Genomic DNA, 23,942 nt, shown 5'->3' on the forward strand with positions numbered 1-23,942 from the left:
TTGGTGCCCCCAATTTTTTCACTTTCATTTATTAAATGGAAAGCCAATGAAGACTGGGATGTCTACTCTCATCTAGCCAAAGCCACAGCCACACGCTCATACTCACACTCACCCCCCATCACAGACAGGTATGCAAATTGTTACATAACCTACTTACTGTCACTGAGTATTTTTCCATTCATCTCCCTTGGTATCATAACAAGTCATTTAGCAGTTGTGGTGTTTTCGTGTGTTGTTGTTATTGTTCCCATTGCTATTTTGCAAACGAGCCCTTTTAGGCAATGCTAATGAAAGGTGCCTGAAAATAGTCACCTAAATTCTAACAATTGCCTTCAATATCCTGGGGCTATATGGGAAGGAAGCAGGCAAAAGTCAAAATATTTTATGTATATAACATTGTTGTTATTTTTTTTATGCCTTATTTTTCTCATGTGTAGAATGCGCTAATGAAGGCTACTTCAGATGCTTATCATAGATATTAAAAAATACAGTGCACTCATATTACCTGAGGGGGAAAAAAGGAAAGAGAAGAAGAAAAACGGAAAGAAATAGAACTCTAGGTTTTATTAGATGTATGTTAATGCTATGAATTATACTGTGTTTATTTCTCAGTAGAATATATTTTTGATAAAATTTACTCTGCTATTTCTCTAATAAATTTTCTACCCTGAGGTCCTGAAGTACGACAGAATTGGTGGTTAAGGGAATGCTGGTGTCTGTTTATAAATAGATGTTTAATTTTATGACTGAGACTTCATTTTAGTAAGCCAAAAAAAAAAAAAAAATCAATGCAAACAAAAAGTTGCAAACTTTTTTTGTTGGAAGGAGCTGATCCTGAGTCACTGCAGCTTTTTTATCCCTACCATATGCTGATTTAGAAAAATACAATAAAATTTTAACACAAACAGAAACTTTTTCCATAGACAAAACTAGAATGTGTTTTAACGAATAAATCCATAATTGTGTTGCAAACAACAATGAAGGGTTCCAAACTGCTAGGGTTCTAAAGAGTTCTACAAAATGGTTTAGTTAGCACTCTGATCTTTTCAGAAGAATGACTGACACATTTTACCCAAGCTGGTGGAAATGTTTTGCTTTTTATTTTGTATATCGATTAAAAAGGAACTGAGAATTAGCTAAGATGACCTAAAATAGAGAAAGTTAAGAAGAGTCTACTCTGAATCTGCCTAAGCATAAAATGACATGAGAAGAGGGAAAGTCCTAAATCTATTAAACACAGTGTCTTTCGTGGGAAAATTGAACTGGCCGAGTCTCGTCAGATAGTATTAAGTGAAAGAAGATGGCTAATGGCATGTCACAGAGATCGATGCAGGGCCCACCTCTGCCAACCTATCGGCACGGTTTCCCATCACAATGGACAGGTGTGTAAATCACAGGAAACTCGAAAGAATAGTCAACTGCCAAGAGGAGTGGTTGAGAAGCAAGTTTCTTTACAATGGCAATACAATTGTACTCTTTGTGAGATTTTCAGTTTATAGTAAAGACTTCATAAAACAAAGGAATCAGCACAGTTTGCATAAATGATTGTATCACAATGCTCCATTATGAAAATGGATATTGACTCATTCCTTTGTATTCTGACTTACTAAAGTTAATGCAATTTGCAAATGGAAATACTAGGTATTAACGCATAGGTCTTCATTAGAAAGCTACTACTACTACATGAGGAATATTAGCCTCTACTATTGCTTTTAACTTATTGTATCGTTATATCCTTGCAATAATTCTAAAGATGGCAACGTTATTCCTATTTTGCTGATGTGAAGACTGAATTTCAGCATGCTTGTTACTTGCTGATCTTTACCCTGCTGAGATGATAGCAGAGTTGAAATTCTAATTTCTGTTTATCTTTTCTTGGAGTTTAAGATTTTTAACAACTATATGCAGATACACAATCCCTCCTTCCACACACTCTCACACACACAAACAGCCTATCCTGTATATGTATGTAGGTGTATATGTGTGTATGTATCTATCTATTTATCTACTCGTCTATACATATACTGTTGGTTGGAATTGTTTTTATACATCTTTCAGATTTGCCCCTCACCAGAGCCATCTGAGGAGGCGATAGGCACTATTCGAGTGGACTTGGACAAGAATAGCACTCAGGTAACAGGGAAAAGTAGGGGAAAAGAAAAATTGCTAAGGTTTATTTCTACTATGAGAAGGTAAAAAGAACCAAGGTTGCAATTTAAAACCCCATGTATCTTTCAAAGCATTTGAAGAGGCACATTAAGCCAGAGTGAGAAATTGATATGGGATCTTACTGAAGTAGTCAGAATTTCCAGATGGGGGAAAATAAGCTACTAAACCTATCTTCAATTCTCAGGATATGCCAAAATGTCATCCCTTGCCGCTGGCACAAATACAAGGCAGTTTCCTAAGTTTGATGATGATTTTTTTACATATATAAGTATTGCGTAAGTATGCTTAGGTCTATGAATGTATGTCAAGATATATCCGTAATAGAGATGCATACATTTCCTATAATGTATGTATATTGATCTTTTGCTGAATGGAGTGATGATGCAAAAAGACATTGAAGTTCTGAAGGCAATAGCTTTGGGTTCAAATCCTAATTTTTAATAAGTGTTAGCATTTTCATTAAGCAAATGAAAATAGTATTACACAACTCTTAGGGTTCTTGGGGAAAAAATAAAAGCATTAAATAGATATATAAAGTCTCACAATAATGACAGGTTTTATTCAGGCTTAATTTTTTTTTTTGTCCTCATCGTTCATCTCGTTCAAATCATATCGGGGGTTCAGGTGATGTGTGGAAAGATATATTTCTTTGTCCAAGTGAGGACTTCGCAGTAGAAGACCATTACTTAAAGTCACCCAAAGATGAATGAAATAACAATGTATCTTAAATGCGTGCTATCGTCAGTACATGCATTAAATTACCTGTGAGTTCTATGGTACGTTAAATTAATATGCAACTATAACTCTGTTCTATCTGTTACTGACACATCCTGGACCGGCAATATTTTGTAATTAAATCTATATCTGAATTTATGAATTTATTGGCCACACACAATGCTAGATGTAGTTCTTGAAAACTACAATATATGGGACAGTGAGATTTAATATGATGATTCAATTGGGTTAAATATTAAAATAAAGTCAAGTATAAAGTTCTTTGGAAACAACCAAGCTTATCCTTTGATAATGTAGGTAGACCATATTATTCCTCAAAATCTGGCATTGCTCACAAGTTTACTTGGGGTTAAAGCCAATACTCCTGCCTTAGGCTCTTTGTACCAACTTGCTTCTCTGCCTAAACCACTCTTCCTAAGCTTCTCACTTGATTCAGCCCCTTAGCTCCTTCAGGTCTTGGCTTAAACATCATCTTCTCAATAAGGTCTAATCTGATCATCATATTGAAAACTCCTACCCATCCGATGCCTTTGGCACTTCCTAATTCTTACTTGTTTTACTCTATTTTGATCTTCTCACAACCTTTTTTTGTATATTATTTGTATGCTTATTCCCTTTCTTCCCCACCAGAACATAAGACTCATGAAGACAGAAAGATTTGATTTATTCCTTAAGGTGTTCTAAGCACTTATTATGTACCTGGTACAAAGTAAATACTAAATTAATATTTTAATGCAATAACTACTTTTGATTGTGGGAATTAGGTATGGCTTTATAGAGAGGGTTAAAACTGATTTGGTTCTTGTGAATGAAAAAAAAAGTTAGCCAATTGAGAAAATAAATACTTTCAGAAGAAATAGCACAAATGTATGACGTCTTGGTTGGATGTTAATAAATATAAAGTTTTTTTGGGGTGGGGCAGTGAAGTTAAAGGAAGATCAGACTATAAAGTTGATGCAGTGTCTTATATAGCAAACTAGAGAGCTAAGTTTTTATCTTGGTGGATTTTTTAAGGTTTGAAGCAGAGGAAGTTTTAATAGATCCATCTTTAAGTGAAATCCTTTGGGACATTGCTGGAATATTGACCCTTGAGAAGATAGTGATCATTTGAACTAGATTAATGCTAGTAAAAATGAAGAGAAGTTAACAGAATTAAATAACATTTCTGATACAGATTTTACAGAATTTGTCAACTGAATGGATACAGCAAGCAAAGGAGAGAAACAAAATGAGAAATTGGAAGTTATCTTAATAAAGAGACTGAATCTTCAGGAATTTGATTAGATAACATAGAGAACGTAGCATGGAGAGCACTAGATAATGGGCTCAATTTTTCTTGTGGAATAAATAAAACATACAGTAGAGGAATTGAAGAAGGCAATTTGCATAAAATTATGAAGCTCAAGGGAAGGAGAATATGGAGAGGCAATTAAGATTAATTGGTATATACATAGCAGATAGAGTCATGGCCATGGTTACAATCAGTGAATAAATGGTAGAATAGTGAAAGTGGTCAGGAGACATCTTTGTAGAGTGAGAAACATTCACGAATAGATCATGTGTAAGTACTTTGGCAGATCCATGTAAAAGGATCATGGGAGTACAGAGGAAGGAAGGTATAATACTAGTCTATTAAGGAAAGTCTTCACAGAAGAGGTCTTAGAGTCCTTGAAAAGAAAGGAATTTCTTCAAAGAGCCTCTCAAAGACATATAATTATGCATGTAAATAACAACTTGAGAATGGTTTACTGTAGCTGATAGACAAAGTTATAAGTTTAGAGACAGATACAGAGTCAGAAAAGTTAGTCTGACTTATAAAACTTCTATACAGACTGGCCGATGCTCCCCCAAATGGCATTGCTTTCCATTGTGAGTGAAAGCCTATGATGAATTTTAAAATAAGAGTGGAACGAGAATATCTATGTTTTGAAAAACTCAAAGAGCAGCTTCAAAGATCAATACACTAAGAGAGGAGTGAAGGAGTCAAATTAGGAGAGAGATTTAAGGCAAGAATGTGTGAGGGTAGGCATGCCAATGGTAGCAGCAGGGAAGAAAGAAGAAAATACTATTCAGAGATGCTAGAACGAGTAGGTACTAGGAAAACATGAACTGATGTGGTCAATAAGGGGAAGAAAGGATTGAAGATGATGCAGCCTGCCCAATGTTTAGATGACATTCTATTTGTTAATGTCAGAAAAAAATTAAATTTTTATTTTTAAAATAAAATGAAAATGAATTTAATTTTGAATTGAGCAGATATGTAGGGTGCTGAATTAGCAGTTTCCCCAAGCTGGTATGAATTTGGGCAAGTCATAAGAATTGTGCGATATTAAAATGAGGTATTCTGGCTTACAGCATGCATGGCATAAGTGGACAGCTACTATATCTTTACTAATAAGACATCTATACTATAACTTTTCATATTAGCGTAATTCTTATGAAATGCTTTAGACTAAAATTCATATAGATTACTTTGGCTCTCACAATACTTTCCATAATGTGGGAAGCTTAAATTATCAACTGTAAAAATAGTTTAGAATTTGAAAAATTTGATATAAATTATCACTAGAATCTCTACTTCAGGCCATGTTAGAGTGTCTAGTATCATACCAATTCTCACTCAGCATGATCATGAAACAGTTTGAAGGCATAAGAAAACAAACCAAGGTATAGGAGAAAAGGAGAGTACATTGAGGCAAACCCAATATTTTCCACTATTTTTATGTATTATTTTTTTATTTCTCAAGGCATTTCTTGAATCTCAAGATAAAGCATAGAAATAAAAAGTTGTGGCCTAGCGCTAGTAGCAGACTTCCAGGGCTGAGAACACACACACACACACACACACACAAATAGAAATTGGGGGAATCCAAGGCTTCCAGGTGTTGAGGAACAAAAGTCCCTGGGGGACAAAAAAAAGACAAATATTACTTGGTTTAGTTTGATCACAAGGCACTTGCCATCAAATAAATATGAGGTGAAACATTTTGCAGAGAGCTGATGCTTAAAAAACCTAGGAGAGCTTTGGCAACCTCACGATGCTGAGGATGAAAAACAGTTTAACTCTAGGGCTTGCTAGGGATCAGGAGCCCTGGTAAGCACATAACACATTCAGTTTAAATCCTAAAAGGGCTCTGTTCTAGGAGTAGGATAAACAGGAAGTGGAACAGCCTTGAATTTACTCACATGTTAATTGGATCAACACAATCAGGCTACAATTCAATAGTCTACCAGACGAAAGCTAAATCATCTCAGGAGGATGATAGCACCACTTATACTCTGTGTGCTTTTCCGTATACATTGAGGCCTTTGATGAAAAATTATCAGGCAGAGATGTATGCTTTCTCTTAGGGTGTAGAAAGTAGCAGGAAAATGTCCTCTTACCTTAGTGCTGAGACTATGCTGGATAACCTACAAAATCATGTTTATGGATCCCAGCAGAGAGCTAAGAATGTGAAGAAATCCAATAAACTAAAATTGAGAGAGTGTTGAGCCCATTCTAGGAGAGAACAAACTCACGGCTGCCGCCACCCTTTGTGGAGCAGTGGGGAAAGGGAGAAAAATCACTGTTGATGTGTGTTAGAAGAAAAACAACAGCTTAACTTTTAATGAATTTTCAAAGTTCAAGGGTGAAATGACAGGGCAATTTAGAATCCCCGAGACCCACAGACAGAAAAGAAAATTGGCACTTACCTTAAATTCTTTTCACCAAGTGCTGTGATATAATCATGGGAATAAGGAAAGGTACTGAGTGTCAGGCCCAGAGTATCTAGAGGGTTTCCTGAAGATTGCTCTGCTTTCATACTTCTACCCTGACAACTGTGCTTTCATAGTGTCTCTTTCATTCTCACAATCCCCCCGCCCCTTCTTTTATTTTATATCAGGAACCCTCTTCTTCTTTCTTAGTTAAAAGCTTTAGGTTCCTCTAGGGCTTCTCCACTTTTCTGTCTCTATGATTATTCATCGACAGACACTGAGATGATAGCAAGAGCTGAGACAAATCATTCAGACTCTCAGAACCTAAAGGAAGGCTTGAAATTTCACCCTCAAATCATTTGTAGAAACCTTGTTATTTCTACAAACTTGAACTGTTCTTTTACTCAAATTATCCAACATTGATCAAAAACTACTAAACGTGAGACTTCTAGTTTTAGCCAAAAATCAGAAAATGAAGGCCAGTTATTGCAAAATGAGGTGATGCCTATGGTAGTCCAAGCTTAATGTCTGTAGAAAGTTTTCAGGTCACAGTGAAAAGGGGAAGAATTTAGGAAGAGCCTGCCAGGCTTCCAGAGTCAAGGAGACTGGGTTGGGATCTGGGAAGGCAAAAGCAGCTAGAGTTTGTAGGGAAGAGTATCAGAGAGGAGAGAGCTGCAGAGACAGAACTCCAGAGGTTTGCAGAGGCTCCCTTTTATATTCAGTTGAGTACTGATAGTACACAAATGTAAGGAAATGAACTAAAGCTGGGATAGGACTATCACAAAGATTCAGAGGGAACATTGCCCAGTGATTCTATGGTACCAGGATTAAATTCTTTTCCTACCGGCTGGAGTACAAAACCTCATAATTTACAGGACATCAGGTGAAGTACAACAAAGAGTCGTGCTTCGGTAGTGAGTAAACACTGACTCTAGAATAAATACTGGCTGGACTCACTTGTAATAAAGTTTAAAAGCAAAACTCAGAGGATGATACTATTCTAAGGAACTTCACCACATCTAAGAATATATAAAGGAGTACAAAAATAATTAGCACTAAACATGGTAAAATTTACAATGTCTATCACTATTAACAAATAACCAGGCATATCAAGAGGTAGGAAGATGCAACACCTAATAAAGAATAAAATCAACTGAAACTAGCCAAGATAGGATGTGGATGACAGAGTTAGTTGACATAGTCAATAAAAAATTATTCGAACTATATTTCATATGTTCAAGAAACTAGAGCAATGTTTGAACACATTAAGTAAAGATAAAAATTAGACCCAAATAACAATTTAGAAATTAAATCTGTAATATTTAAAGTGGAAAATACAGTGAATGTGATTATCAGCATGTTAGGTATTACGAAAGAAAAGATGAGTGAAATTGAAGACCTATCAAAGGTATCTATTCAAAATTATTTTAAAAACAAAAAAATGGAAAATCAGTAATGAAATAGAGTCATTAATCCAAAATTAAAAGGGAACTAAAACCAATCCAACAAATAGAAAAGAAAGAGGAAGATAATAGATTTAAACCCAGCTACCTTAATAATCATTTTAAATGTAAATGGTTTTAAAACCCCATTAAAAAAGTGGAGATTGTCTGATTTGATTTAAAAGAGGAAAAGGAAGACTAACAATATGCTGTCTACCCCTCAAAAAAATCCACTTCAAATAAAAAGATACAAATAGGTTAAAAGTGAAAAAAAAGAGAAAAAAAGATACGATGCTTTATTAATTTTAATTAAAAGAAAGATAAAGTGGTTATATTAACATCAGAGAAAATAGATTTCAGAATAAAGAATATCACCAGGAATAGTTATTTTATTATGTATCTAACCATCTATCTACGTACCTTGTAATCAATCTATAAATTTTTCTATTAATTTGTTTTGTTAATTCTATGAGAAAAAAACTAGACAATCCAATACAAAAGACACAAGTCTTCATCAGGCAACTAACCCAAGATGATATCTAACATTATTAGTCAGTAGGAAAATGCAAATTAAAACCATACACAACCATATGTCACAACACTGGTGACTATCACAAATACAGCATTCAGGAAAAATACTTAAATGTATACATATTGTATGACTCTATTGGTATAAATTTTTGAGACAGGCAAAATTAATGTTAAGACATAGGCACAGCTTCTTTAGGGGGCATGGTGACTGGGATACTGCATCAAAGGAAGTTTTTGGGGTGCTAATAATGTTCAAATTTGATTTGTATTGTGATTAAACAAACATATTCACTTCTCAGAAATTGATTTGATCCATTTATGAGTTGTGTATTTTCTGAATACATGTTTTATTCCACCAATATATGTATTTTTAAAAAAATGACCCTTTATTGTCAAAATATTCAAAATCACATTTTCTCAGAAAACTATGTTCTTGAACATTTTTTTTGATAGAATAAACATTTTCACATAAATAAAAACTATGAAGGATATATACATTTAAGACATAGAGAGGCATATTTGCTACTTTGTTCCTGGAAAATAAAATCTTTTAAGTGTAGTTTCTATGGTTTTGAAAAAATGCAATGGCTATTTTCTTTATAAAAAGCATTAGCACTGTGATACAGAAATTACATATGAAGAAATGATAAAGATAATTTAGTGTCATAGGGGAAAAGCTACATGTCATTGCAAAATATAAATACCATAATACACATTTAATCACAAAAATTGCTCAGTCTACCCTCCCTCCATTAAACACTTTAATTTCAAACTGAATAAAACAGTCCATTTGAAAGAATTATTTTAGAATCGTATGCTTGGTGTTCTATTTTTATTTTTTTATTAACTAATGTATCGTTTGGGTCAAAACCATTTCTGTTTTTTAAATTTGCACAAATTATTCTGGGTATCACCAGAGTTTAAAATGCCTGCTATCATTAAAAAAAGAGAGAAATAATGTTGCTGAATGTTTCATGATCAGCATTTCCAATTCTGCTTGCATGTAAATACAAATGACACCCTGTCTCTGATTATGGACTATGAGTCTTACACACTTGAACAGCCTTGGCTTCTTCATGCTAATTTCTGCCCTATGTGAAATCCCATAAATGTCACATCTGCCAGTCCCTTTCCCAGTTTAACATACGCTTTCAATGGAGCTAAATGTTCATTATTATCAAAGGAGAAAATGTGCATGAAAGTGCTTTGAAAACTGTAAACCACTGAAGAAATAGATATAACCCTTTGTTGTCACTAAGGGGTCCTTGGTTTTTGATTTAGCAAATTAGGACCATGAAGAATTCCTGGAGGTAGAGGAGTGTTGTTTAACGGGAGATATTCTCACAAGTAATTCTCAGAGACCAGGTAGGACTAAGCCATTTCAGGAGCTGAAAGGTGTCAGAGTGGGTCAGTTTATAACACTCGCTTGCTCCATGGAGACTGAGAAACTTTTGAATATAGAAGAGAAAAATCCAAGGAAACAAAAATGACTTTCTCTTCTAGACATGGGCAGGAAGTTTGGAAGATGGATACAATAAACCTCGGTGAGTGGGCATCAGTTCTCTGGGTCTTTGCTTAAAGATAAAGCCAAGATATGTGTGACAGAATTATTAGAAAACAGACTTCACCGAACTCTGAACCTAGGAGAGTATTAGCCTTAACTTTTCTGAGTCAGATCCTCCTGTTTAATCTACTTTTCCTAAATGTAAACCTTTCCCTTTCCTCCTATCAACACAACCAACAGTTAACAAATAGGGATAGTCAACAATCAGGAAGGAAGATGATCAAGCAATTAAGGCATTTAGAGATCATTAGGTGCTCAAACTGTTTCTTCCTGTTATTGCACACTTCCTATCTTGGTAGCCGAAATATCGGCAAGGAAGAACTTTAAGTAAAATCAGATATAAACAACTAAAATCTTGAGAAGCACAGAAGCTTCATGAATAATTCTTGAATAGTGTGGTGTGAATGCTGCCTCACTCAACTCACAGAGTCTTTCAAGATGTTAGTTTCATGTTTTATTTAAGCTCAGCATAAATGTTAACGTGGTCTTCATCAGATTTCTTTTATCTAACTCCAAAGACTGATGTGTTGGTGGTGTAATATGGGAAGAGGGCCTTGGGGATAGACTTTAAATGCCTATCCAGATATTCTGTGAGGAGTCATAAATGAATTTATTTTCCAGGAACTAAGCTGTAAAATTGTCTCAGTGCACCACCTCAGCAGGCACATCTGCTGATCAGTGTTAATTAGTCTTCCATTGTCTAACTTGTAATCTAGATATGTTTTATGGAGATATAACTGGTGAAACATCATTGTGTGTAATCTTTCTCTAAAAAGATTCTGCTGAGCAAGTGACTAATATATTGTAAATAACACAAACATTAATCAAAGAGAATGTCTTTAAAAGCTTACTATGGCAGAGTCTCCACTGAGAAAGAAAACTAATACCTCTATTGGCCGATCTACATTGGAAATTGTTGTTGTTAGGATTATTTTATGATTCTACCAGTCAGTAGTTCTCATGGGATATTTAAGTCTCTGAGATACTTACAAATTAAGTTTTGGACCTCGAGTCATTTGTAAATCAATTAGTTGTCTGTTTCTTAGCTCCAATGTGTTCTGTTTGGTGATTAGGGCCCCTGGCTATCCTGAATGGTGTATTGCCATTGGATTTGAACATTACGGAGTGGAGCATGGAAGATATTTTTATGATGCCTGTGTTTGGATCGTTCTTATTAAAACATCATTCCATTAGTGTCATGAGTTACATAATGGAAACCTAGTATGGGCCATTGCAAATTTTTGTGTGATATACAAAAAAATAAAAATCATGAAACTAGCATCTGGAAAGACTTTACATTATCAAGTAGCATTCACACTAATTGTCTTTAGGGACAGTTTTTTTAAGATTTCCTAGGTGTGAAGTTTAGTGCCTACCTGCTATGTATCAAGAATATGGTTCAAGGGGGCTCTAAGCAGGTCTTCCTAGAATACAGTTTAGAAGGTTAAACATATAGAATGCTTGAGAAGTAAGTGGACAGCATCTGAAGTTAAATTCTTTATTTTAGGTGGGTGAAGAGATGCTCCTATGGTGGAGGCCAACTGCATTAACACTATATTGTATTGTAGAGAACCTAGCTAAAACAGGTTAATAATTTTGTGCAAAAGAAATCCTTTTGTCTAATAGTAGTTGTCTTCCAAGGGTTATTTAGTTTGAACTAACACATGCATTTCACCTATGGCCAAATATTTGAATCCTTGTACTATGACTTACAATGTGGTTTTCATTTAATTGAATTTTTCAAGATCGCAAAAGGATTTGGAATCCGATATGTCAAAACAGACCATCTGCCTATGTGTTTGAAGCCAATGAGACAGTGAATATTTTGATCTGTGTTCATCTATTATATGAGAATGACCAATCTCTTCTTAAGCCTCTTCATTGTCCCCAAATGGAAACCATACTTTTGTAGAAGGTAGATGAATTCATCAGTCTAATGGGCTACATCCAAGTGCAAGGCAAGGAAAGTTCTCTTTATTATTAAGAATAATAAATAATAATAATAACTACTAATATATACTGAGGACTAACTTTGGACTAGATAGTTTGATAAATACTTCAAGTGCACACATTATCACAGCAGCTGTGTAAGTTTGGAATGATTATAATACAAATTTTTCACATTAGACAACTGGGCACAGAGAAATCAAGTAGTTTGTTCAAGGTCACATAAAAAAAAAGTTGTAGATCTTAGATTTGAAATTAAGGACATCTAACTCCAGTGCAGTGGTCAAGTACTTAAACAGTTACCATACTACCTCACTTTGCTACAATACTACAATAATATTTTCAAGATATTGTCTCTGAAGTTTTCTTTGATCATGTGCTTGATTTGTGGGTCATTCGGGTCACAGAATAGGACAAAATGGGAGGGCAGACCCTGGGCGACAGGAGGTCCCTTTCCTCTTTCCTCTTCTTAACTTGTTAGGTGAACTTCGGCAGCTCCCTTGACCTCTTTGGACAGCAGCAGCCTCATCTTTAAAAATGAAGAGACTGGACTAAATTATGTCTAATTTCTTTCTAGCTCTGACCTTCTGTTTCTGCAAAACCATATCCTTTACATTCACAAAGGGACAAAGACATAAAAATAATAATAAAATAAATGTGTGTAAATACTTTTATAGATTTGCTAACCTTGCAGTTCATGAGTAATATCTCCATTGCATTGGCTGAAATAGCATCATACATTTTCCCCTCAGCTCTGATTGACCCATGCTAATTAGAAAAAAAAAAAAAATGCCTTTCTAAGTGAAAGGGGCCTCTTCATCTTCCACTTCACTATATGACTCCTGGGCTCAAAGATACATTTTATGGGCATTTTTTAATATGATACTGTTTTAACCTATTGCCCTTGTCTTGGGCACTTTATTTTCTGTCTTCAGCTTCAATATTCATTAGTAACACTGCGACAAAAAGGAATATGAATGGCATTAGGAAATTGAGCCCTACTCAAGCTAAGAAAACAATGCTAGTGCTTCACATTGTAATTCAGCATAGACGTTTGACATTTCCATACAAAGTGCTGGTTTCAAACAGTTGTGAAAATGTGTGGAGGCTTTTCATGTGAACAGCACATTTAAAGACAAATAACATTAAAAAAAAATAACAATAAAGGCGAAATTTACTTTCCCACCCCAAGTTAAAACTTCATTATGTGTCAAATATATTATTTGGGGCTGGTATGGAGCATGACATACTAAATGTTCTGACCATTGTAACATATGCATAGATAATATATGACTCATACAAGTTTCATAAGCTCTCTCTGCTGATTCTCTTCTAATATCTCTCTAAAGACATTTGTGGTATCATTCTTCATTTATTTTGCATGATGCTTTCACCCAATATGGATAAACATGAATAAAAAATTCTGGAGGTAGGAACAGTTATCTTTGCTGATGCTTGGTGAGGTTTTAATAAAATATACATGACATCACTGTCTGGGTATGTAAAAGATATGGGTATGAATCATCTAGCAGTAAAGAAATCCAGAGATAATTTTGATTTTTTTATGATGATGGAGAAATTAGCACCTCAGTAAAATGCGATGTAAGTAGTGTGACAGAATTTCCTATTCGCCCTTGAACCATTTCATACGAATGCAAATAACTAATGCACATGATTCTAATTTTGAAGAACCTGTTCAGGCATGTTAAGAGATGCAAAAGATGGAAAGAAAGGGACTTGTATAATTTACTAGAGAAAATCCTCAAGTTAGTTAATAATAGGTGCCTAGACATCTGCCTCCTGAAAACAAAGGGTCTCAAAAAAGAAAGTCTGGGCCTCCCGGCTTTTCTCCCACTTCATGGGTATCATTCAGCTCTGTATTAAAAGAAAACTCTATATATACCATGAACTAAGTTATCTGTAGATTATTTATGTGTGCTTCTTAGATCCTTAACCTTATAACTAAATCAAATGCATGCCTGTAATTTTTGGCTTTAGAAAAACACAGGCCATTTCCAGTATCAGTCAATTCCAGTTTGACCTAACATGAAGACATCTGAATCATTAAAGCAAGACTGTGCTCACAGCGCTTAGCAGGCCAGGGATAACTGAAACCCTTTATATTGGGTAAAGAGGTCACTGTATCATAAGACCTGAAGAGATGTACACTGCTATATTAACTGCAGTTGACTTTGTATGATTAGTATTTTTTTCATATTTCTCCATTTGATACATTTTTAAATAAAATTTTCTATTACAAATTTATAAAAATAATAAAGTTAATTAATAACAAACTAACAAAATTAACAGCAGCCCTATGCCGATAGGGGTACCAATCTGTCATTGCCCAACTTTAAAAAAAAAAATCTGTCAGTAATTATATGCTATGCCACTCATTTACATATATGACATGAAAATATTTAGTATGTACTATATACCAGACATAGTAAATGTTCTGTAAGAATTAACTCAATTCTCATGATGTTTCTGCAAGATAGGCATTATTATTCTTGTATTATAGGTGAAAAAAAGATTCAGAGACTTTATATAACTTATAAGCAGCAATACCACTACATCTATTAAAATTTATATGAAATCATTTTTAACATTCTTTCTTTTTTTCTCAGTGGGCATCCAAGACAATACTCTATTGATCTATTTTTTGATGGGTGGCTCTAGGTCATAGTGCGGACAGGAATATTAAAGTCACTTTCATACTTAGTTTTTATTTCAGGTGAAGCTTTCTAAAGTGAAGTCGAAATATAGTTATACATTTCTATTTCTTAAACAATTTTACACTGAAATCTATTAATCTAGGTCAGTCATATGATTGTGGTAGATAGCAAACAACTGAAAAATTCTGATTATCTAATTTCCTTACTACCTAATGACTGAGATTTCAATTTTGTAAAATTAATACATATCTTTTATTAGATCAATTTTGCCTCATAATTTTGACATTTTACTCCTAGCTCTACTCTCTGGAGTCACATCAAATGTCTGGTGTAGGAAAAAAAACCCACTTTGTTTTATTATAAGTATTTAAACGTTCTAACCACGATCCTCACCAGCCCAGATTCTCTCAGGATGTTTAACACGAAAACCAGCAGCCATGTTTCTACATCCCCATCCTCTTGTTGGAATCAGAGTTGAGCATGAGTTAGACTCTGATGTTGGACTGACTGGCTTGGAGTCCCAGCTCTGCCAGAGTAGCTGTGTGACCTTTGGAAAATAACTCACCTCAGTGCACTTCTACAGCTATTTGTAAAGGACAGATTAAACCATAAAATTTGTCTTATAGAGTTGTTAATATAGTAAAATTAAATAATTTACCTGGCTCATAGTAAATGCTCAGTAAGCTAACTGTTAATATGTTAATCGTTATATTTTTTACTAGGCTCTGCATATTTTCTTGATGGACAAAAACCAACATAAAGCAAACAACCTGGGAAAGTGTAGCACACCTCATCTTAGAATGTTCTGTTTGTTCTTTAAAACTTTTGATCAAGGAATAGCATTTATTCTGGGAAGAAAAGGCAAGAATCTACCCTCTGTGCCTCCTGGTCACAGTTCCTGGTATATTCTACAGTGATAGCATTTTATGCACCGTGTTGCAATTTCTTGTCTCTACTATTTCTATTTGACTCTGAGCCCCTTCAGATTTGGGACTGTATCTTTTTCTTTGTTCCCAGCACCAGACACATATCAGACCTACCAAAAATACTAGATAAATATAATATCACTACAATTTATCAAGTCTGATATAATCAGAAGAGGAAAGTAAAAGATGGTCACCTTCTTTGATCTTTATTCTATTTTTCTCTTAATGCAAACTAACATCCTATTAGTTTAATTTTTAACCAGACCACGCTGGTGGCAACTAAAGCACCTAAGTGTTATTCTTTCCATAGTCAAGACACAATCAAAACTACAAAACACTGGTTTACACAATATCAGAATCAGTCTTATCATGTGGAATCCTTGTTGTTGAACAAAAATGATCTAAAATTTTTTCCTGTTGTTGATACCTGTGGTGACAAAAAAAATGTTAAATTGAAGAAATTATAACTTCTGTCTGGGGTGTTGTTCAGTTTTTTCAGAAGGGATGTTGTAGATTGTGCTGTAGAAATGATGCAAAGAACAAATGGGAGATTGGTACAGATGAGTCGGACATATTAGATAAACTATCAGCAGCTATGAGCTTCTTTCCATCTCTGAAATTTTAGCCTATCAAAAATAATTTGACCAATTTAAATGGTTCTGATTAAGCTTTTTCCTAAACCCTTTGAAAGAGGTGATTGTTAATGAAGATATAAACCTTGATGAGCTGAATCACTGCCACCACAGTAAAACATATTCTGTAATAACTCTTACTTCTGATGTCTAAGTGGTGGGATGGACCAAAGAATCAATCTTTGTCTCTCTTCTCTAAATAAACTTTCCATTCAGAATTGTTATCATCCAGATCCATTACTGTAAATATGAACTATATGTTGACAATATTGAAATGTATATCTCCACCTTTCACCTCTAATATCACCTCCAGACTAATTCTCCAGTTAACTACTCACCATGTCCCCTTGGATGTCTAATTGGCATCTCACACTTATGAGCTGCCAAACAGAGATCTTGATTCTTTACCCCTCAAACTGATCATCCCCTGATTTCTCATCTCAATAAATGTCATCGATATTTACACAGCTATTTAAATCAAATACCTGTATTATAGTAGTTCCCACTCTTTCTCACCTGTCATATCCAAGGTATCAGCAGTATTGTTGCTTTTACCCTTAAAATGTATTTAAATCTGATGCCTTCAAAACATATATACAACTATCTACAAATCACTTTTTTCTGTTCTAGACCCATTATGATTTCTCTTAACTTCTCTCCTGCCTTCCACTCTTTTCTTTGTTCTGTTTTATTATTTTCTTTTCCTACATAACAGTCAGAGTGATCTCTTTTTAGTCATAAATAAGATCAAGAAATGTTGCTGCCCAAGTCACTCTAAAGAGTTTTCATAACCTTCATCACTGACATCTCTCACCATGCCTACAGGAATCTACGTGACCTGTGTCCTGCCTACTTTTGGATTTATCACTTACCACATTCCTTCTTATTTACTCTCTCTATTATTCCTGCTGTTTGAATAGGACAAGCTTATTGGTCCTTCTGCCTAAAGTAACATCCTTGAGTATTTATTTACATGCCTCCCTTTCTTTCTTTGTAATACCCAACAGCCATCCCTCCTGGACAAACATGTGTTTTGTTAGCACACTATAGTTCTATATCCTGTTTCATTTTCCTTCATAGCCCTTTGACAAAAGAATGATCGTCACTACCTGGTACTTTTTGATCTATATTGTGCCAACTAGACTGTAAGTACCATAAACAAAGGTGTTTCTTCCCCCTGTCTTAGTCACTGTTGCATCGTCAGCCCTTAAAACAGGAGTTTAATAAACATTTGCTATGTGAATTGATTCTCCTTGGACTGAGCACTTATTAATGTAAAAGTCAATAATTATCCTATTAATTTCAGACATAGATGCTGATAACACTGTGCATCTATTTGAAAGTTAAAAAAATACCATAATAGTTTTATTATTCTAGTCTTTTATTTGTTTTTCAGCATGTTCAAGCAATTTTAGCAAGTCAGGGACATGCTCTGTTTTGCTTCACACACAGGGAAATGCCTGCTTCTTATAACTTCTGTTTGTGGGGTAGCTTTATAAACGACCCTCCCATCCTGAGAGAAGGAGAGCAACTTTCAGGCTGAGTTACCTGAATAATGGGAATGAGTAGTTCCGATGTCTTTTGGAAAACGGTTCTCAAGTATGTTAGAAAACTTTCCAGTAAACCCATAAAAAAGTGTTTTGTGATTGGTCCTCACGTACATAAGACAGTCAATTGAACAAAATAACAGTATCATCTTTTTACATATTCCAGTGAATTGAAACATCACTATTTATATTTACACATCTTTGCATGCTTACATACTTAGTAATACCTATTTAAACTATTACATCAAAAACCGTCCATTTCTGATAAATGAGAACTCTACCACTCTAAATATATCCATGAATTTAAAAAAGGAATCTATCTATCTATCTATCTATCTATCTATCTATCTATCTATCTATCTATCTATATCTTCATGATATATCTATGTCCATATCCATATTTATATCTCTATGTATTTCCAAACATTAAACTTTTTACAGGCCCCGCCATTTTATTATATTAACTTAGCAGTGAAATATTCTCTAGATTTAAACCTCAAACTCTAACTGTCATTCAATTTTAAACACTGTTGTTACTTAAGACAGAGAAATGTTTGATATTAGATATTAACTTGGTATAAAATAAGGTACTTTAAGTGATGAAAAGGCCCATCTTTGAAAAGGAAATGTTGTGCAGATTAATGAAATTATGGGAAAGGCACTTTAGTCTCCTCTGAAGGATATTAAAAAGAAAATACATATTCTTAAGTGATTTAGAAACAGCTAAAATGGAGCTTCTTAAATAATAACTGCTGTTTTAAAATGCTCTAAGGACTGCAGGCATATGAAGTATGAACAGATGATTTTGGGGTGTGACATCTGTCCTTGGTATACAGTTAATGGCAAAGAGCCCCATTTACTGTTTCCAGTGACATTCATCGAGGACATTATTTTCAGAGACCCAGAATGTCCCCAGCCTGATGCCTTGTGAGATGGCATGTGCCTGTAACTACAGAGTAGGTGGTTATATGCCAGGAGGAGTGAGCAACTGTACAGTCACTATGGATGCATTTCCTAGAGCATGATTTTTACTAGCAGATTTGACAGAAAACTAATGTTTTCTTGTATTTAAACTAACATGGCTGCATTATGAGTAGAATATAAAATTTACATGAATTTTTCAAATCCAGAGACTTAAAAGAAGTTTCACTTTTCGAGTTGGTTGAAGCCTCTGGAGGTTCTAATTCACTCCCCTTTGCTATTAGAATAATTCAGCGGGAGAGTTTGTAAAACACTGCATCGCCAAGTCTTTGATATTCTACATTAAATAGAAATGAGTTTCTGTCAAGATGGCAACTATGCATATTCCATAGAAACTTGCTTATTCCTCTCCTCAAGTCCAAATTTTGTTTGGGAGAACTTGATATTCAGAGAACTCATTCCTTCCCCCCAACCCTCCATTCCGCCACCTCTTCTTTCCTCCCTATGTTCCTTCCTATTTCTCTCTATTTTCCCTTCTTCTCTCTTCCTCACTCTTCCCATGCCTTCTCTTGTTTTCTCACTCTTTTGTCTTCTTTTCTTCATTCAAATACTTATTGGAAACCTCATATCTTAGGCACTGTGTTAAGCACTGTGGTTATAAAGATGGAAGGTGTGCATTATAACACTGAAGAACTCTGCATTTAGCTCCAGGATAGAACAAATCTATATTCACTTAGTCTTAACTGTGTCATTAGTGCCTTATATAATGTCTAGCATATATAAGATGCTTGACAAATATTTACGAACAAATAAATGCATAAATGAATAGAACAAAGTAATACCAGTAAAGAAGTTATTAGAATACATGGTTTTTTGTTTTTGTTTTTTCTTTTAACCTGTCATTTGAGTCTTGAACTCATTGATAAGTGAGGAAAGGAAGAACTGAGGTTGGACTCAAGTTACATATGGCTGCTTCCCCCAAAATATATACAACATTGAATATTCATCTTAGTCTTAAATGAAGAATGACAAGACTAAAGAAAGGAAAGAACATCCTATGCAGAGAGAAGAGCAGTTAGGCAGGAAATTGCATGGTGTGTTCAACAAATTATTAATCTTTATTTCAATGTGGCTCACTGTGCAAAGAAGATGGATTTCTGAGAGTAAGGATAAGTTGGTTGGTAGGAATAGTACAAACTGCCTTGGCAAACAGCAAATGACTGTGTATACCATCTCAAACACTTGTTTCTTCCTCAAGCATCTCTTACCCTTCAGCTTATTTCAGTCCTCCAAACATGTTTTCATAGTGTCGTAAATAATCAAGTTACCCTATTCACATATTTAAGTGTTCAGTAATGGGCAGATGGGATTCTGACTCATTCCAGAGGGATCTTGCAGGTGACATTAATGCATGAGGCTGGTGGAGTAATTTTCGAAGGTGGCTGACGGTTTTTGTGCTCATGCACCTACTTAAAAAGACTCAACTCTGTGGTTCCCATGCAATGATAAGGACAGAGGATTATCAGATATTTTCATTTTTCAAAAATTATAGGCTATCCATGCCTGAATGTAAAATACACGCTGTTTAAATATTGGCCAATTGTATTGTTTTCTGTTGCTATAACAAATTTACTGTGAACTTGATGGCTTAAATTCATTATTTTATAGTTCTATAAGTCAGAAATTCAACATGATTCTCATTGGGCTAAACTCCACGTGTTAATAGGCTGTGTTCCCATCTCGAAATTCTTGAGGAGAATCTGTTTTCTTGCCTTTTTCCATTTCTAGAGGCTGCCCACATTCTTCCACTCATAGCCCCCTTTCTCCATCTTCAAATCCAGCCACATTGCATCTTTCTGAACCTTCTTTCTGTAGTCATATCATCTCACTACACCTGGGAAAATTCCCCACTTTCAAGGATTTCATACTGAGACCACCTGGAGAATTTAGAACACTCCTTTCATCTCAGGTTCTTAAGTTAAGTCATATCTGCTAAGTCCTTTTGCAATGAAACGTGGCATTGTCGTGGCTTCCTTAGATTAGGGCTTGAACGTCTTGAGGGTTGGTTGGCGTGGAGAATTAACCTATCACATGCATTTATGAGTTTATGTGTATGTTTTTATCTTTGTGCAAATGAATAACAAGGACCAGGGAAAACAAACAAGCAACAACAAAATTACCATCAGATATATAGTGTTTATAAAGCCATTCTTTATTCATCTCTCTTTTAATATATCAATCTTTTCAACATGTTTTTTTTTTTAGAGACAGTCCCACCCTTTATTACATTCGAAGAATCCTTAAATGGAGAAATTCCCATTATGTTCAACAAGTTGAAGATTTAACCGCTTTGTATACTTGCAGCCACATAGTTTATTTTATTATTTTAATTTACTGTTGGCACTTTTTTTTCCTTTTTCCGCATGCATTGCCAATATCAGACGTTGGTTCTAAATAAAATGCTGTTTAAAATTTTGTTTAGAAACTTGCGTGGCTCTCTCTGGATTACTTTAACTAAATCTATTGCATTACTGCATTAAAAACAAACTCGTTTGCATTTTTTTCTCACTTTGTTTTTCCATTATTTAGCTACTATAATGATTCCCATATATAAAGGTCAGGCTTCCAATAATATAGGATATTAAAAAGGCATATAATCAGAAAATAAAAGACCAAGTTGAGAAAAGCTAAATGGTCTATGACCACACATATCTCTCAGGCATTAGATAGGTGACAAGAAAGCCAGGAGACTTTCTCATTGATTGAAAGTGATAATAAAAATGAATGTTTGACCGGTGCTTTAGGTTTATGAAGCCCACTCACAATATCAAATCCCACCTTTACGGTATAGAAAAGGAAATCTAAACACTGATATTGCGGAAGACAAGAAAAGGTAGAGAAAGAAAAAGAAAAAAAATCAGTCTGAAGAAAACTAAATATAAAGAAGAGGTTAGGCCGTGAACAAGGTAGACATTACTGAAAAGCTGAAGCTAGATAAAGGCATCTTTGTTCTTTTAGTAGGACCAACAGAATCTAGACAAAATGTGATCAATACCCCCGTTGTTTTAGCACCCACCCATCGCATCCTTCAGACAGGTCTGAAGAACTGAGGATGTGAACATTAGTGAGATTGTGGTTACTGCGACCAGTTTAATAGATCGGAATGCATGTCTCAACAACAGATTTGTCACTGTGTTCTTGTTGTTTTCTTTAAACAAGTATTTACTCTATAATTTTTTTAAAATAAGTATTTACTCTATTCCAAAACATGTTTTATGACTTTCATATATAATAACTACTTTAATACTTACAACATTATGAATTAATAATCACTCTCATCTCTGTCTTACATATGGGGATACAGGGTCCCTAAGAGGTTAAGTAACTATCCAAGGTTAAGTGATTATTAAATAATGCGAAACCTCCTTCGTTTTAGAAGATATATGTACATTTTTTTAAAAAATGACTTTCATTAAAAGCAAAATAAAAGGCTAAACAGCTATTTCCAAGCTGAATATTTTAAGTTTCACTTATAGTACTACTTAGTAATCTAGTATAGTTTTTTTTTTTTAAACACTAGATGCTCACTAATTGTTTGATGAAAAATAAATGGCTTTCTTAGAGAACATATGTGGTTTAAGTACTGGGATATCAGAAAGGCATAAGATGTAATCCCTGCTTTTGATGTGCTTCTAACAATCTCTTCTCTACACCTTCCACTGATGCCCTAAATTAAATATATCTAACTAATCCAACTGAAACCTTTGTTCTCAAATTGAGATTTATTTTTCCCCTACTACTAACTTTTTGGGGAGACAAAACTATTTTTATCGACTTTATTAAATATACATAGAAATTCTAAAAGTTGAAAATAATTTTGCTCCTGATGTTTTTTTTTAATTTAAATATAGTTGGTATACAGTATATATGAGTGTCAGGTGTACAGTATAGTGAATGGACATTTATATACCTTACGATGTGATCACCACACCCTTCTCTTGCTCCCTCACCACTGAGACCAGTTGACGATATAATAAGACCTGGTAAAGTTGCAGGGATCGACAAACGTTTTCAGGAAAGATCCAATTTGTTTTAGGTTTTGCATTATGGTGTTTGTCTCAGCCATGCAACTTTGCCTTTGCAGTGAATGCAGCCATAGACAATACATAAACAAATGGTCATGACTGTGTTGTAATAGAACTTTATTTACAAACCTGCTGCCTGCAGATTTGTCCTGTGGACTGTGATTTGCTGACCCCTGAATGCAGTTGCAACATAGAGAGAGAGCACCTTCACCTACACTAAAAGTAATGGATTTGGGTTCTATATCTCTTTTTTTTTTTTATTTAAAGATTTGAGGTATCCAAAGTACACTCATGCCATGACCTGGAGTTTAGTTAGGTGTAGACACCCATTTTTATAGGAAAGCTGTAAAGACTAGACATATTTTGGGGGCTGAACTTGGGATAATGACATTTACTTTCTCTCCTTCTGCTCAGTTTATTCCTTCTTTAAAACTTGGCAAGGTGTGTAATTTTATTTAAGTAACTGGTGGAATTTTTTTATACAGTTCTGCTTTTTAGCCTTGAGATACTAGTTAAAACTTCTAAGAAAAATGTAGATCTAAGAAGCAAGGAAAAATGAGGATTCAGTTCATTATAGTTGCAGGAGCTAAAAAAGGAAAATAAGGAGTCATGAAAGATACTGATACCTGGTGGCACATAATGATATGTTGCTGTATTCTGGATCGGTTAATTTCTCTGAATCCTCTTTCAGTTATTTATATTCTTAAGCTCCAGAGAAAATGGAGGTATAGGTGTGCTGCCTACTGAGTTAAATGGTACTTACTTTTCTTTCTTATAATCTGAACTTTTATCAAGATTGACAAGGGAGTTTTCACGTTACTTCAACAAATCTCAGAATGCCAAATCTCAGAATTCCCTCTCTTGAGTCCTCTTATGATATGCCAGGCTTAAATCATGCACCCTCTGAGCCATCATCATTCTGGTTAAAGATCTAATCCTCTTGTGACTAATCTCAGATTTCAGAGACTCCTAAGAAATATTCCATCTAATTTAAGAATGTACAGAAATTGTCTGGAATGAAAAACACAAGTTTAGGATACTATGAAATTACCCTGCCTGTAGGGCTTTTTGC

The sequence above is a fragment of the Pteropus medius genome, unplaced genomic scaffold, assembly GCF_902729225.1.
Source record: "Pteropus medius unplaced genomic scaffold, Ma_sr-lr_union100, whole genome shotgun sequence".
NCBI lineage: Eukaryota > Metazoa > Chordata > Mammalia > Chiroptera > Pteropodidae > Pteropus > Pteropus medius.